The sequence below is a fragment of the Peromyscus maniculatus genome, chromosome 9 (assembly GCF_049852395.1).
Source record: "Peromyscus maniculatus bairdii isolate BWxNUB_F1_BW_parent chromosome 9, HU_Pman_BW_mat_3.1, whole genome shotgun sequence".
Classification (NCBI taxonomy): domain Eukaryota; kingdom Metazoa; phylum Chordata; class Mammalia; order Rodentia; family Cricetidae; genus Peromyscus; species Peromyscus maniculatus.
In genome coordinates, this window is record NC_134860.1 from 108665159 (window position 1) to 108679004 (window position 13846).

Genomic DNA, 13846 nt, shown 5'->3' on the forward strand with positions numbered 1-13846 from the left:
TTAAGGAGACAGCTTCTGACATTACAAGGAGACACAATTTCACTTACATTAATTTTTAAGAAGAAACAGGAACCACATTGCATATGTGCATATGAGAAATTAAATTTATTCTAAATCCTCACCTGGAAGAAATTTGGTGTTCTAATAAAAAGAGAATGGTCAAATTTTGAGGGCAGCCTCCACTCTCATCATCCATAGTTAAAAATCACAAAGAGATGAAAGTGGAAGATTTAGGTTGCTGATCAAATGAAAATCTGAGTTGAATCTCTAGATTGAATAGACATGACATTATGAGCTGCAACACACTACCTGTCTTGTGTGACTCATCTAAATTCTTTTATAAGGTATCACAAGGCAAGGGATACCTGGAGAGTCCAGACAAAATCCTCGGGACAGAGACTATAAAACCAGCTAAGTCTGACACAAAACACCTTATATATAAAATATGAATAATATGAGCAAATGAAGAAATATAAAATTAATTCAATAATATCTTCATGTGATAAAAATATATTATTATATATGTAATCTATCTTAGTTACTTTTATATTGCTGTAATAAGACACCATGACAAGGGCAAATTACATAATAATGCATTTGTTTGTGGCTTGCAGTTTCAGAGAATGATTCTATCCCCATCAGTGCAGGGAGTTTGACATCAGACAGGTAATCTTGGTACTGGAGCAGTAGTCGAGAGCATAAATCTTGAGAATGCAGAATGACAAAGATCTAAATGGATATTACTGGCATGAGCTTTTTAAACTTCAAAGTAACATACCTCCTTCAACAAGGCAGTGCCTCTGAATCCTTCCTAACTGAGTGCCAAACATTCAAGTGTATGAGTCTAAGGGGACATTCTCACTAAAAAAAATAAATAAATAAATAAATAAATAAAAAAGTAATCTTTTCTCCATTTCTCCCTTTCTTTCTCTGCGTCACTCTTTTTCCATTTTTCTGTTATTTATTCTATTTTGAACACAGTTTTAACCAATATTTTTCTTCCAATTTTGAATATTTTAGAAGATGTTCTTCTATTTGCTTTAAGTATATTAGCAGACTAACATTCTACTTTTAAAATAAGACAGAGAAATATTTCAATTCTGCTTAAATGTCTGATATTTACTTTTATATTGTCTTATATTGTGAAAATCTGAGATGAACTCATGTAATTTTTTTGTACACTGTTACTCTATGTAGCTCTGACTGTAGAGGAACTCACTCTGTAGATCAGGCTGGCCTTGAACTTACAGAGAACTGCTGGCCTTTGCCTCCCTAGTGCTGGGATTAAAGGTATGTACTACCACTGCCAGGGGAAACCATGTAATTCTAATTAGATAGCCTACCTCAAGTTTACCTCAAGGTACAGGAAATATACACCAAATACCAAAGCATAATACATATGCTCTATGGATACTTTTCACAATTTTTAGATTTAATATCTAAAATTTCATTTTTTATTAATCATGAATTAAAGCAAACTCATATGAAAAGACTGTTGTATTCTTTTCTTGGGGACTCTATTGCTTTACATAGCAAGCATCAGTAGTATAATTTGTCATGAAGCTAAGGGGAAACATAGGGATAACTATTTTAACCATGTAATACTCTGATAGCCCATATTAATAAATCTGAGAGTATAGTTGCTATTTTGTTTATTCAGTTTTAATGAAAATATTGTAAAGGATTGATTAGTAGTTGAATTTGTAATCTGATAATTTCATGCTTGTATAACGTGTATTCTGATTACTGCAGCTCCCACTATCTGATATACCTGCTACCTAAATATTCCATACCTTCAGCACTACTAATCCCATCCCCACAACCTTAACTTTTTTTTCTTGCTATGCTTTGTTTTTTAAGACCCATGGCATTTAATCACAATCATCACCTGACCATAGGTTTGTCTTTATACATTGGAGCTTGATATATATATATATATATATATATATATATATATATATAAAATGACCAACCCTTTCCCAGAATTTGTTAGTAGTGAATAGTTCACAAGAGAGGCATACAATATATTTTTGTGGAAGAAGGAAGAGTACAAACTAGAAATAAGGAGAGAAAAAAAAGTATGAGTCACCTTAGTATATTCTAAGATTTTAAGACTTTTTTATATACATAGACTAAATCAAGCTTAGTGTATTTATAAAATGACAAATCATGAAATAAATTTAATTAATATACTTATTACCATACATATTTGATTTTCCTAGTGGGAAATTTTAAACAAATTATTGTAACATGAATCTACCATGCTGAGTTGAATCCCCAGGGGTGTCCTTGCCCTGGAGGAGGTGGGAATGGGGAGTGGATTGGGGGAAGGTAGGGGGCAGGAGGAGGGAGGACAGAGGAATCCATGGCTGATATGAAAAATCAAATTAATTATAAAATCTAAAAAAATTATTGTAGGAATTTAAGAATATGCTATACATTATTATTAATTATATTCACTACCCAAAGAAGTAAGTTTATAGTCAATTCTTCCTTTCTACAATAGCCTTGTACACCTTGACCAACATATTCCTGTCCCCTAAGCCTGAGCCTTCAGGGAACCTCTTCTCTTGGTCTTTAGTTACCCAGATTTAAATATTCACTTCTATGAATATTACTTTCTCTCAGACTAATGTTATCTTGGTTTATTAATATACTTGAAAAAAGGAAAATCTGTATTTTAAAGATGGGCATAGCATGGATTAACTAATAATTTATCTTAGATTCATAATTTAGGGGGTACCAATGCTATCTCTTGTTTTACTTTGGAATGAAGAACCATTGCTTCTCGACCTTTTGGCTAAGATCAAGTGAAGAACCTGTCTTGTTAATATTAAAATTTGCAGTCTTGGTATAAAGCTCTAAGGTTTAAAACAAATGACACTTTGAAGGGATCAGTGAAGGAACTTATATTTCAATATTTTTTTAAAAAAATATTCAAATGATATGACTTAGGTTAATGCCATGTTATAAAGTGCTTTTGTGTAACATGATTTTTTTAAACTCTCATTTCTTTATTTTGAACCACAGTTACTACAACAAAGCATCAATTAGTTTTATTAATTTTTTGATAAAATAATCTTCAATTTTTAGGACATCTAGATACTATTCATCTTGATTTAACGTTTCCTTATGAAAAGACAACACATTAGACATTTGGTAAATTCAGATTGTGTGTGTGTGTGTAATATATATATATATATATATATATATGTATATATATTTTATATATATATACATATATTCCTAAATATATTTTAATCATATTTTTCTCTCCACTAATTCCTCCCAGGTCTCCTCATCTCCGTAGTCATTTTCTTGCCCCTATCCAAAAACAAACAAAACAATAAAACAAACAATCAAAAATATCAAACCTCCTCACCTCTCCTATCCAAACTATTAATTCTGAAGAATTTCATTTTCTTGTAATGATTTAATGGAATAGAACTACCATCTTTTTGGGTGTGTACACAGAAATAAATAATCTCTGATGCTTTGTCTCCCAACAATGTAATACAATTAATGTGCTATAAAGGACTTTGCCATGCAGATCTCCTTACAGGTCTTGTAGAACTGTCACAGATTTTGTGGTTTTGAAGGTTTTATTGTAGTGACATTATGGGATTACAATTGGAAATGTTGACTTCCTTGTTTGTTTATGTCTTGGGTCTGATTGTACTATGAATGTTCCTTTGAACCGTTTCCACATTCCTCTCAAAGACTCTGTAAGCTTTCCAGTTCAGGTTCATTATTTTAAGATTCTGTAGAGCAAATAATATTGTTCAAAATTATCTGAAAGCTAGAATCCTAATTGCCACATTATTTAGTTAGTATAATTATTAAAGAAAAAAAATCTACCTCAAAGTGAGGCTTGAAGCTGCTGAATAAATAGGGTTGATGTTGATTAGGTCATGTATTTTGATTGGCTATGATTTTCTATCTGTTGCAAAGGGAAGTATTAGTAAGAAAGAATGTAGTTTCCTGTGAGATTGTGTTATCTAGTAATGTCAGAAACTACACCAATGAAGTGAAGTCTCAACCCAACACAAAGAACTATATATTACTGAGGAAAGATAGCACTGGGTAATGTAACACGAATTTTAAATGGTCTTTTAATAAAAAACCCGGAGCCTGATATTGGGGTGTGAGCTGAAAGATCAGAGAAGCAGAGCAAACCACAGCCAACCTCTCCTTGCCAGTTCCTCAGCCGATCCTTTTTCCATGTATCCTCAAACTGAAAATCTCTGAGTCCTTACACCAAAGGCCTCAGCCAAAAAGAGACTTTTGTTCCTGTCTCCTCATGCCTTATATACCTTTCTCCACCCAGACATCACTTCCTGGGATTAAAGGCTTGTGTGCTTCCCAGTACTGAGATTAAAGATGTGTGTGCCACTACTGCCTGACTCTGTTTTCTCTCCTAGACTGAGTCAATCTCATGTAATCCAGGGTGGCCTTGAACTCACAGAGATCCATAATGATCTCTGCCTCTGCAGTGCTAGGATTAAAGGTGTGTGCCACCACTGCCTGACCTCTATGTCTAATCTAGTGCCTGGCTCTGTCCTCTGATCCTCAGGCAAGCTTTATTAGGGTATACAAATATATCACGACAGGTAAGTTGGCCTTTCCAGGGGAATACACAATAATTGGTTTAGCAGTGTCAAATAATCATCCCTGGAGACATGCAGAAACAGGAAATGCTATATGGACTGAACAGATTATTGAGGAACATATATGTATATACATATGTGTATATACATAAATGCATGTAATAACAATTACTGAGAAACAGCATCCAAGAATTTGAGGGCAAAAGGGAAGGGTATTGTCATATATTGTTTTGTCTCCCCACAGTCTGACTTTATTTCTTGTTCCCACTGTGCCTCGGTGCCTGCATTTCATTAAAGAATTCCAAAGCAGAGGAACATAATGTAAATTTAGTTAATCTTCTAGAGAGCCTTTGCTCTCACTGAAAGACTACATGCATATGAGGTGTTACCTAACATTCTTGCTAGGTTTTTTTTTTTTTTCCTTTAAAGCATTGGCAGGAAATTTTCTTTTTTGTAGTTAAAAATTACCACAATGTGTATTTAAAGGGTGATATGAATAAACATAAAATTCAATCCATGGAACATGAAAATATTTACTACAAGGATTACCTGTGCTCATTTAGACAGAACACTTATTTAATACTAAGAAGACCTCAGGAAAACAGTAACAGATAGTCCACAACAATATGAAAGATATGAGTATATAAAGACAGTTTATTTCACTGAATTCTTGTGAGTTAATTGGGAGCTTTAAGTACATATGTAAAATGCCAAAATCTTTAAACTCTCATTTCAAGGAAAATGTTAAATAAGTACCTCAAGGAATAAACTCTTCTTATTTTCATGGAATTATAATAAAAGAAAAACAAAATGTTTTAATTATCAGTGGAGGTTATCAAATTATGACAATTAAATTTTCAGTTGTCTTATATGAAAGTTAGAACAGAAATAACAAAGAAGCAAAACATAAGAATTAAAATAGAGACTGGACAGAGCATATAGGCTCAGGCAACTAGCCGATGTTCTCAAAAATCTGTTGAGTTTTTGTTCTCCAATGAAGCACTCCACATCTTCTGGGAGTGAGGCCTCTATCTCATTTCAGGAATTGTAATGATTTTGCAAAGACAGTGATTACCTTCAATGGGAAGATTAATGTCTTCATTTCTCACATTTTCCCAATTTTTCTTTGAAGATAATCATCCACGGAGGCCAAATTATGCAGTATGAATTACAATTAAGATGAAATATGATGTGTTGTTTTGATATGTGCTAAAATTAGGAGAGCCTCAAATAGCCTAACCACAAGGTCTGTTCCCTCTGGTACATGTAGGGGAGACCTCATCCCTAAGTAACTCTCTGCTGAAAAGGGCTAAGTAAACTTCCTGCTTATCCTGCATAGTGAACTTTTGGTTTCTGCATTCCTGTTCATCATAAAGGCAACACCTATATTTTTCCCACTGTATGGTAGGATTGTCTGATAAATACAATGCCTGCTTTATGCAAATCTTTATTGCCTACTCTGTTTTTTCTCCAACTATTTATTTAAGTCAGTTTATAAAATACTGGATTTCTTGAGTACCACCTCTGTGTAGGCAAGCATGCTGTGCATGGCATTTTCCTTTTCTAGAAGATGGCTGTCAAACAAGACAAACACAGAGCTGTTAATATAATCTTTGTAATTTCAGCAGTCATGCTTAGTTATTTCCATTAATTAATTCCTCATAAACATGTTGAAGAGGAAATGATTAAAACACTATTAAATAAGACAAATCCAAGATGAGCATTAAACCAAACAAATGGAAAGATGGGCTTTTGTTTATTTATTTTTTATTGGCAAAATTAGAATGACATGTTTTCAAGTATTTTTTTCAAGCATTCCAATCTTAAATTCATGTTTAGACTATTATATATATAAGCTCAAATTGTTATTAACATGCCACATTGCTAAATGCCCTAATTTTAGAAACAGTGTTCAATAGTTACTAATGGGAAATGTGTGGCAGAAAATACATATGGTTGTTGTTTAAAATAAAAAAAAAAATAAATATTCTCAATACTGTGTGCTGACTGATTTTGTGCTAACTTCCAGTAGCTAGATTCATTTGGGAAGAGGGACAGTCAAGAAAGTACTTCAATAAGATCACAATGTACACAAGCATGTGAGGCAGTTTCTTTCTTTTTTTAAATAAATTTATTTACTTTATATCCTTTCACCTCCCTTGTCTCCTCCCTCTCTCTTCCCCCATACCCTTCTGTTCCCACCCCTAATCCACTCTTCCTATTTAGGAAAGGACAGGTCTCTCAGGTGTATCAACAAAACATGGTACATTCAAATATCTGTCATTATAGTCCACCATATAAACAAATTGAAAGAAATAGAACCACATGATTGTCTCAATAGATGCTGAAAAATCCTTTGACAAAATCCAACACCACTTCATAAGATAAGTCTTGCAGAGATCAGGAATAAATGGGATATACCGAACCATACTAAAAGCAATATACAGCAAGCCAATTGTCAGCATCATGTTAAATGGAGAGAAACTCAAAGTAATTCCACTAAAATCAGGAACAAGACAAGGTTGTCCACTCTCTACATAGCTATTCAATATAGTACTTGGAGTTCTAGCAAAAACAATAAGACAAATAAAGCAAATCAAGGGGACACAAACTGGAACAGAAGCCAAAGTATCATTATTTGTAGTATAAGTGACCCCAAATATTCTAACAGGGAGCTCCTACAGCTGATAAACACTGTTAGTCAGGTGACAGGATACAAGATTAATGCAAAAAAATCAGTAGCCCTCCTATATACAAATGATAAACATGCTCAAAAAAATCAGAGAAACCACACCTTTTACAATAGCCTCAAATAATATAAAATACATTTGTGTAACTTTATTCAAGCAAGGGAAAGATCTGTATGACAAGGACTTAAAATCTTTGAAGAAAGAAATTGAAGAAGATATCAAAAGATGGAATGATTTCCAATGCTCATGGATTGGTAGGTTTAACATAGTAAAACTGACCATCTTACCAAAAGCAATCTACAGATTCAATGCAATTCCCATTAAAAGCCCAACATAACTCCTTACAGACCTTGAAAGAACAATATTCAACATTTATACGAAAAAAAAAACCAAAAAACAAAAACCCAGGATAGCTAAAAAACAATCCTTTGAGGCATTTTCCTAATTAGTGATTGATCAGAGAGGTTGCTGCTACAGTTAGGCTGGTAGTTCCATTTGCAATAATAAAGAAGATGGTATAAGCCAAGAGGAATCAGTCAGTCAGCAGCAGCCAATCCTCCATGGCCTCTGTTCCTACTCATACTCCAAGTTTTTGCCCTGAGTTCCAAACCTTGCTTCTCTCAATGATGGTTTTATAAGCTGTAAAGTGAATAAACTCTTTCCTCTCCAAGTATTGTTGGTATTTGTGCCTTATCATAGCAAGAGAAACTCTAAGATGCTATGAAATTATAAATCAGTTATTTCCCATAGAAGCCTTGTCTCTTCAAAGCATTAATTATTGTATAAGTGATAGACAAAGCATGTATGAAAAGCTTTTCTTTTTTTCGCTTGCTTCCCTTTATGTTAGACATAAATGACTCCACTGTGAAAGCGGTTTCCTGAGTTCCATAAGAAAGGGTAACTGGAGAGTCCAATCCATCTAGCAGGAGGTAAACTTCAAAGAGGAAATAGTGACAATAGCTTTAATTGACAATCAAAGTGGGACTTCGAATTGTATGAGCTGCAAAGATTTTGGTGGCTGCTAATTGTTTATGACATACCCATGATTAAAATATAAGAAGAGTTTATTAAACCCCTAGGAGATCACTGCAATCAAATCATGTCATTCTTTTGTTGGACAGAGATTTGGCTAAGTCAATTAATATAACAGCCATGGAGCCTCTTCATCTTCTGCAGACACACTAGTGACAGGATTTTGACTTGAAAATGGAGTCAAGTAGTACAGAAGTCAATTCTAAAGTATATACTAGATATCAAACAAACACTTCCAAATAATATAAACTTCCAATTATCAAAAAATACAGGGAAAATACAATACTGATTTCTACAGGTGGCATGAACCTGGACAATAAGGGCACATATTAATGAAAGCTAAGCATGTGCCATCTGCTTGTCATCTTTGTGTTTGAGAAGAGAGTCAAAGACAGAACTTGCTTTCTCAGAATCCTACTCCTGTATCTCAATAAGAAATCTGACCCTCTCTAGATGCATGCCATGATACCCACCTTGAAGCTGTGCCCTCTATACACCCAAACTGAAGAAAGAGTTTTAATCATGAAGACTAACATTTGTAAAGAAGAATTAGAGCAAGCAGGTTTGTTGAATTGATCCTTACTGTGTTCCTATAATTACATCCTCTTCAACCAGTCGTAGACTTCAGTTTCACATAAAGCTGGAGATTCGTTATTTCTCCATGTCTTCCCTTTGCCACAGAGGCTTCAGAATAACAGACCCTTACATAAATAAATTAGGCTTGTTTCTCTTACAAACTGTCCTTCTTAATTAGTGAATTATCAATGAACTTAGGAAATATTAAAGAAGATAATTGTTTTCTCTAGAATTAGCTTTAAGACAAATTCAGAAATATATATTAATGAACAGGGAAGCCAAAAATAAGTTTCTATCTGAACTGAAATAAAACTTAAGTGAAGCCTTTTCAATTAAATCCCCAGATAGTTGAATCCCCATATGGCAAAAAAAGCTATGTAAGCATAAGCACTCACCCCTATGCATGAAATAAAATGTTAGTCAATGCTAGATTTTAGATAAAAATGTTAACAGATTAAAGAGACATCATAATTTAAGGTAGTATATAAAATGTTCCCCTTATAAATATAAGGATTTAAATATTTTACAAAAAATCTCCAACGATAAAATATTTCGTTCTTTTACATATATATATTAAATTTGGTGTTCTTCTAAAACAGCAACAACAAAATCATTTAAAACTTGTACAGTGTATCACAACTTGAAAAACAACGATGCTGAAATTATAAGTTTCACAATAAACACCAGAATAATTTCAAAGTACTTTTTCATCACTGGCTTGAAAAATTAAAACTGACAAATACAACTAACAATATATAGAAAATAGTCTAATTTAAAGATTAACTTTAACAAGTGGTAGTAGGTTTTTGTTGGTAGTGATGGTAGTGGTGGTTTTTAGCTGTTGTTTTGAAAAACATTTGACTGTAGCAACTGAAACTTAACATTGTAACTATAAATGTAAAGAATAGTCATGATACATTCATCCATAGTAAGTTTTAAATAAAATCAATTTAGTCTTCAAACAAAATAGAATGACTTAAGTAAAGCATAAAGAATTGTATTAGGAAAAAAGTTTTACCTATTAGCTACAAATGGCATCAATGGATCTTATTCTAAGATGAATATGTTGAACATATTGCATAGAGCAATTGACTCCACATTCCTTCTAAAAAGAAATTCATTTATAACATTAGAGTTGTCATATGTGAGACCAAGTAGATGACAGATGCTCAGGGAATTTTTGAAGGGACAGTTCAGTCAAATGTTGCAACTTTATAATTATTAATGTTTTGTTAATTATAAATTATTAACTGCCACTTTTAATAGCTTTATACTTTACGTTTTGAGTCATGTTATTATATAGCTCATAAGACAAAACAAACCATAGTGTGTTTTAATTGTTAAATGGTATATATACTAAGGTCTAAATATTTGTATGCACCAGCCCCTATTCAAATGTTGAAATACAATCACCAGTATGACGGTGTTAATAAGTGACATTTTAGCATGAACTTGGTACCCTTTCATACATGCAGGGAAGACACTAATACAAATAAAATAAATGAATCTTTAAAAAACAACTAATATTTGGTTGTTTTCCTTCAAGTAACATAAGAATTTTTATTTATGGATTATAAATTTTAATGCATATATACACATATGTGAGCATACATATGATAAAAACATAAAAAATTCATTATACATGACATGTATATCCATGTACACTTTCCTTGTCTATTTCTATGTTGTGGACACTTTCCATGGATACCTAGCTAACTATTGCTATTAGAGCTCAAATGCTCAAATACACATTACAGTGCAAATATTTCTGTATGCTGATGTGAAACTTTTTAGCAAAAGCCCAGGAGTGGTGTCAGGTATGAATGTTTTCAGATATTTTGAGGAAAAAAATAGATATAGTCGATAGTCATATTAAGCAAATCAGACTGACCATGGCAAGATAAACATCATTTTTCTCTTATTTTTGATATTAGTTTTTCTCTATATGTATAAGACCATGCATGTGCAGACAACATGTAAATAAAAGGAAACTGGAGTAGGGTAGTTAAAGGACAGACTGTTGTGAGACGAAGTGGAAGAGGAGCAGGATATGGTGACAGGAAAAGTGTTCAAAGGACATAATACTGTTTTAAGAACATATCCTCATATAACCCAGAATTATAAACTTTGGAAACAGAGTATGAAACCAGGTGATGATTATATTAGGAGGAAGGAGTCCTGAATATGATTGATATCCTCATGAAAGAGGATCTGTATCTCATTTGCTTCTTTTATCCTATGAGATCACTTGGAAATATCTCCTTCCAACAATCTGCAATTCTGGGCTTTCTTTGCTGTTGGATTTCCCTGCTACCAGATCTGTGAGAAAAACACAATTTCCTGTTTAAAAACCAATCTTGGATATTTTGTTCTAGCAAATGGGAATTCAGACAGCACTGAAAGCCTTAAAGGCACATCCAATGCAAATACTCCTTCAATCTGATTTCTGAGACCCAACTTTAGCAATGGGTAGTTTATCCTTTGTTAAAGTGGTGATTGCTTTTTACTATCTGTTATATGCCTATATAACATTGACTATGGACATTGGAAGAAAAGGGCCCTAGTCTGACTTAAGTTGTGACAACACTGTGATAAATAGCCGCTGGGAGGGGGTGGAGTTTATCTTTACATTACAGGGGACAGTTCACCTTCAAGCGAAGCCAAGGAATTCCAGGCAGGATGCTATGAAGGTATGTCGATTATTGGCTTGTTCCCTATGACTTGCTCAGCTACCTTTCTATACTATTTCCTTTTCTTTTGTGTTAAAAAAAATGAACAAAAGCAATGTACAGGAGAATGAGTTTAATTGCATTTAAGATTCCAGAGGAATAAGATTCCATTATGGAAGAGAACCGTGTCAGCAAGTGGAGGGTACTGCAGCAGGAGCAGGAAGCTGAAAGCTCAATCTTTAAATCCAAGCATGAATCAGAGAGAGCAGACTGGACAAAGAGCAAGGTCTTAAGCTCTGTAAGACAGTGCGGAGTGAACATAGCTGCTCCAGCAAGGGAACATCTCCTAAATGTCCCAAACAATGCCCTTTACCTGGAGAACCGCATTCAAATAACAGATCATATAGGGGACATTCCTCATATAAACCACCATACTTTCTTTTTTTAAAAAAATGAGAGTATAATATTATCACACTATTGTCCATGAGGGCCAACAGAGACTCTATAGTTTTGCCCTGCAACGTTGAATCATAGGATGCTTTGCCAAAGACATGGTTACCAGGTGTCTTGAGTACTAAGGATGTATTTACACTTGTTTGTACTTTGAACCATGATGCCTTTGAAGTATTTTGCACCCCCCCCCACTTTGGGTGTTAAAAGGCTGTAAATAATAAACTCAGGGCTACTGTGGTATTGACCCAGAGCCCTCCTGATTCTGTTCTATATCTTTCTTTGTCTTTTATGTCTACATCTCTATTTTTCATATCTATTATTTCTCACTCCACACTATTGTACTAACTGCCCTATACCAAGGAATGTCCAAAGGTCAGGCTAAATTCAACAGTTTTCCCTTCCTTCTCTGCCCTTCAAAGCCTCCAATATACTCCTTGATTTCTTTCAAATTTATTGACCTATCTTTTCACTAAATGTTTCACCAATACATATGTATATACAAAGGCATTTCTAAAAACAAAATCAATTCAGTCTACAAAATGTTATTGTATGTATGTTTCCTGTGCTGAACATTTGGTACTGGATATCCAATTGGTGTGCAGACGAGGACAACAAAAATAAGTATGCTAAAGCAAGCAGAAGAAAGACCCATGAACCCTCTGTTGAGACACAGTACAAGAGTGGAATCCTGTGAGGGGAATTCAGAGTTCTTGTGAGAAAAATCCAAGGAAATCAGACCTGTTTCTCTTAAAATGCAGAACTGTTCTTGGAATTTGTTTCTGTATTCGTCTCAGGTGTAGCATATTGGAGTGAGTTTACTTCACTGTTATACATATGCTATTGTTATACATATGCCTTTATGGAAAAACATGTTTTTGCCATGCATAGCTTGTCCTGGTGACTGTACACTTTACTCCTGTGACTCTTCTTACCTCTCAGAGTATAAACTGTCTGATACTCTAAATAATGTTGGCTATTGCATGAGGCTTTAGGTCGCTTCATTTTCAGACTGAATGTATTGAAAAGAGTGTCCCAGCAAAAATTTTTAAAGTTTCCCAAACAGAAGAAAATAAATTTTCAGGCCAAGCTTTCACAGGTTCACGCTGCTAAATAGAGTAGTAAACAGCCTTAACACTATACAGAGACCTATAGCAACTAAGGGATGCTGAGAGCAGAAGAAATACTTGCCCAAGGAAGAGCACTATAGTTTCCTATAAAGCCCATGTCAACTTGTCATTGATAACTCAGTCCAGAGCAGAGTGGGTCCTCCTGCATCAAGGAAATAGAAATAAAAATGTAGCATCACAAACATTTAGGAAGTGATCTCCTATGCCAGTACATACAAGACTACTTCCTACTTTCTCTTCTATCAGGTTAAGAGTAACTGGATTTATGTTGAGGTCTTTGATCCACTTGGACTTAAGTTTTGTGCATGGTGACAGATGTGGATCTATTTGCAGCCTTCTACACTTTGATATCCTGGTTTGCCAGCATCATTTGTTGAAGATGTTTTCTTTTTTCCATTGTACAGTTTTGGCTTCTTTGTCAAAAATTATATGTTCATAGGTGTGCGGATTAATGTCAGGGTCTTCAGTTCTATTCCATTGGTCCACATGTCGGTTTTTATGCCAGTACCAAGCTGTTTTTATTACTGCACCTCTATAGTAGCGCTTGAGGTCAGGGACCGTGATGCCTCCAGAGGTTGTTTTATTGTACAGGATTCTTTTGGCTATCCTGGGTGTTTTTTGCTTTTTGTTTTTTCCATGTGAAGTTGAGTATTATTCTTTCCAGGTCTGTTAAGAATTGTGTTGGTATTTTG

At 34.1% G+C, this 13846-nt stretch overlaps 1 pseudogene; it reads left to right on the top strand.

The window, feature by feature from the left end:
• Window positions 1-2780: 2780 nt before the first annotated feature.
• LOC121832494 (U2 spliceosomal RNA) lies at window positions 2781-2887 on the top strand (annotated as a pseudogene).
• Window positions 2888-13846: the final 10959 nt, after the last annotated feature.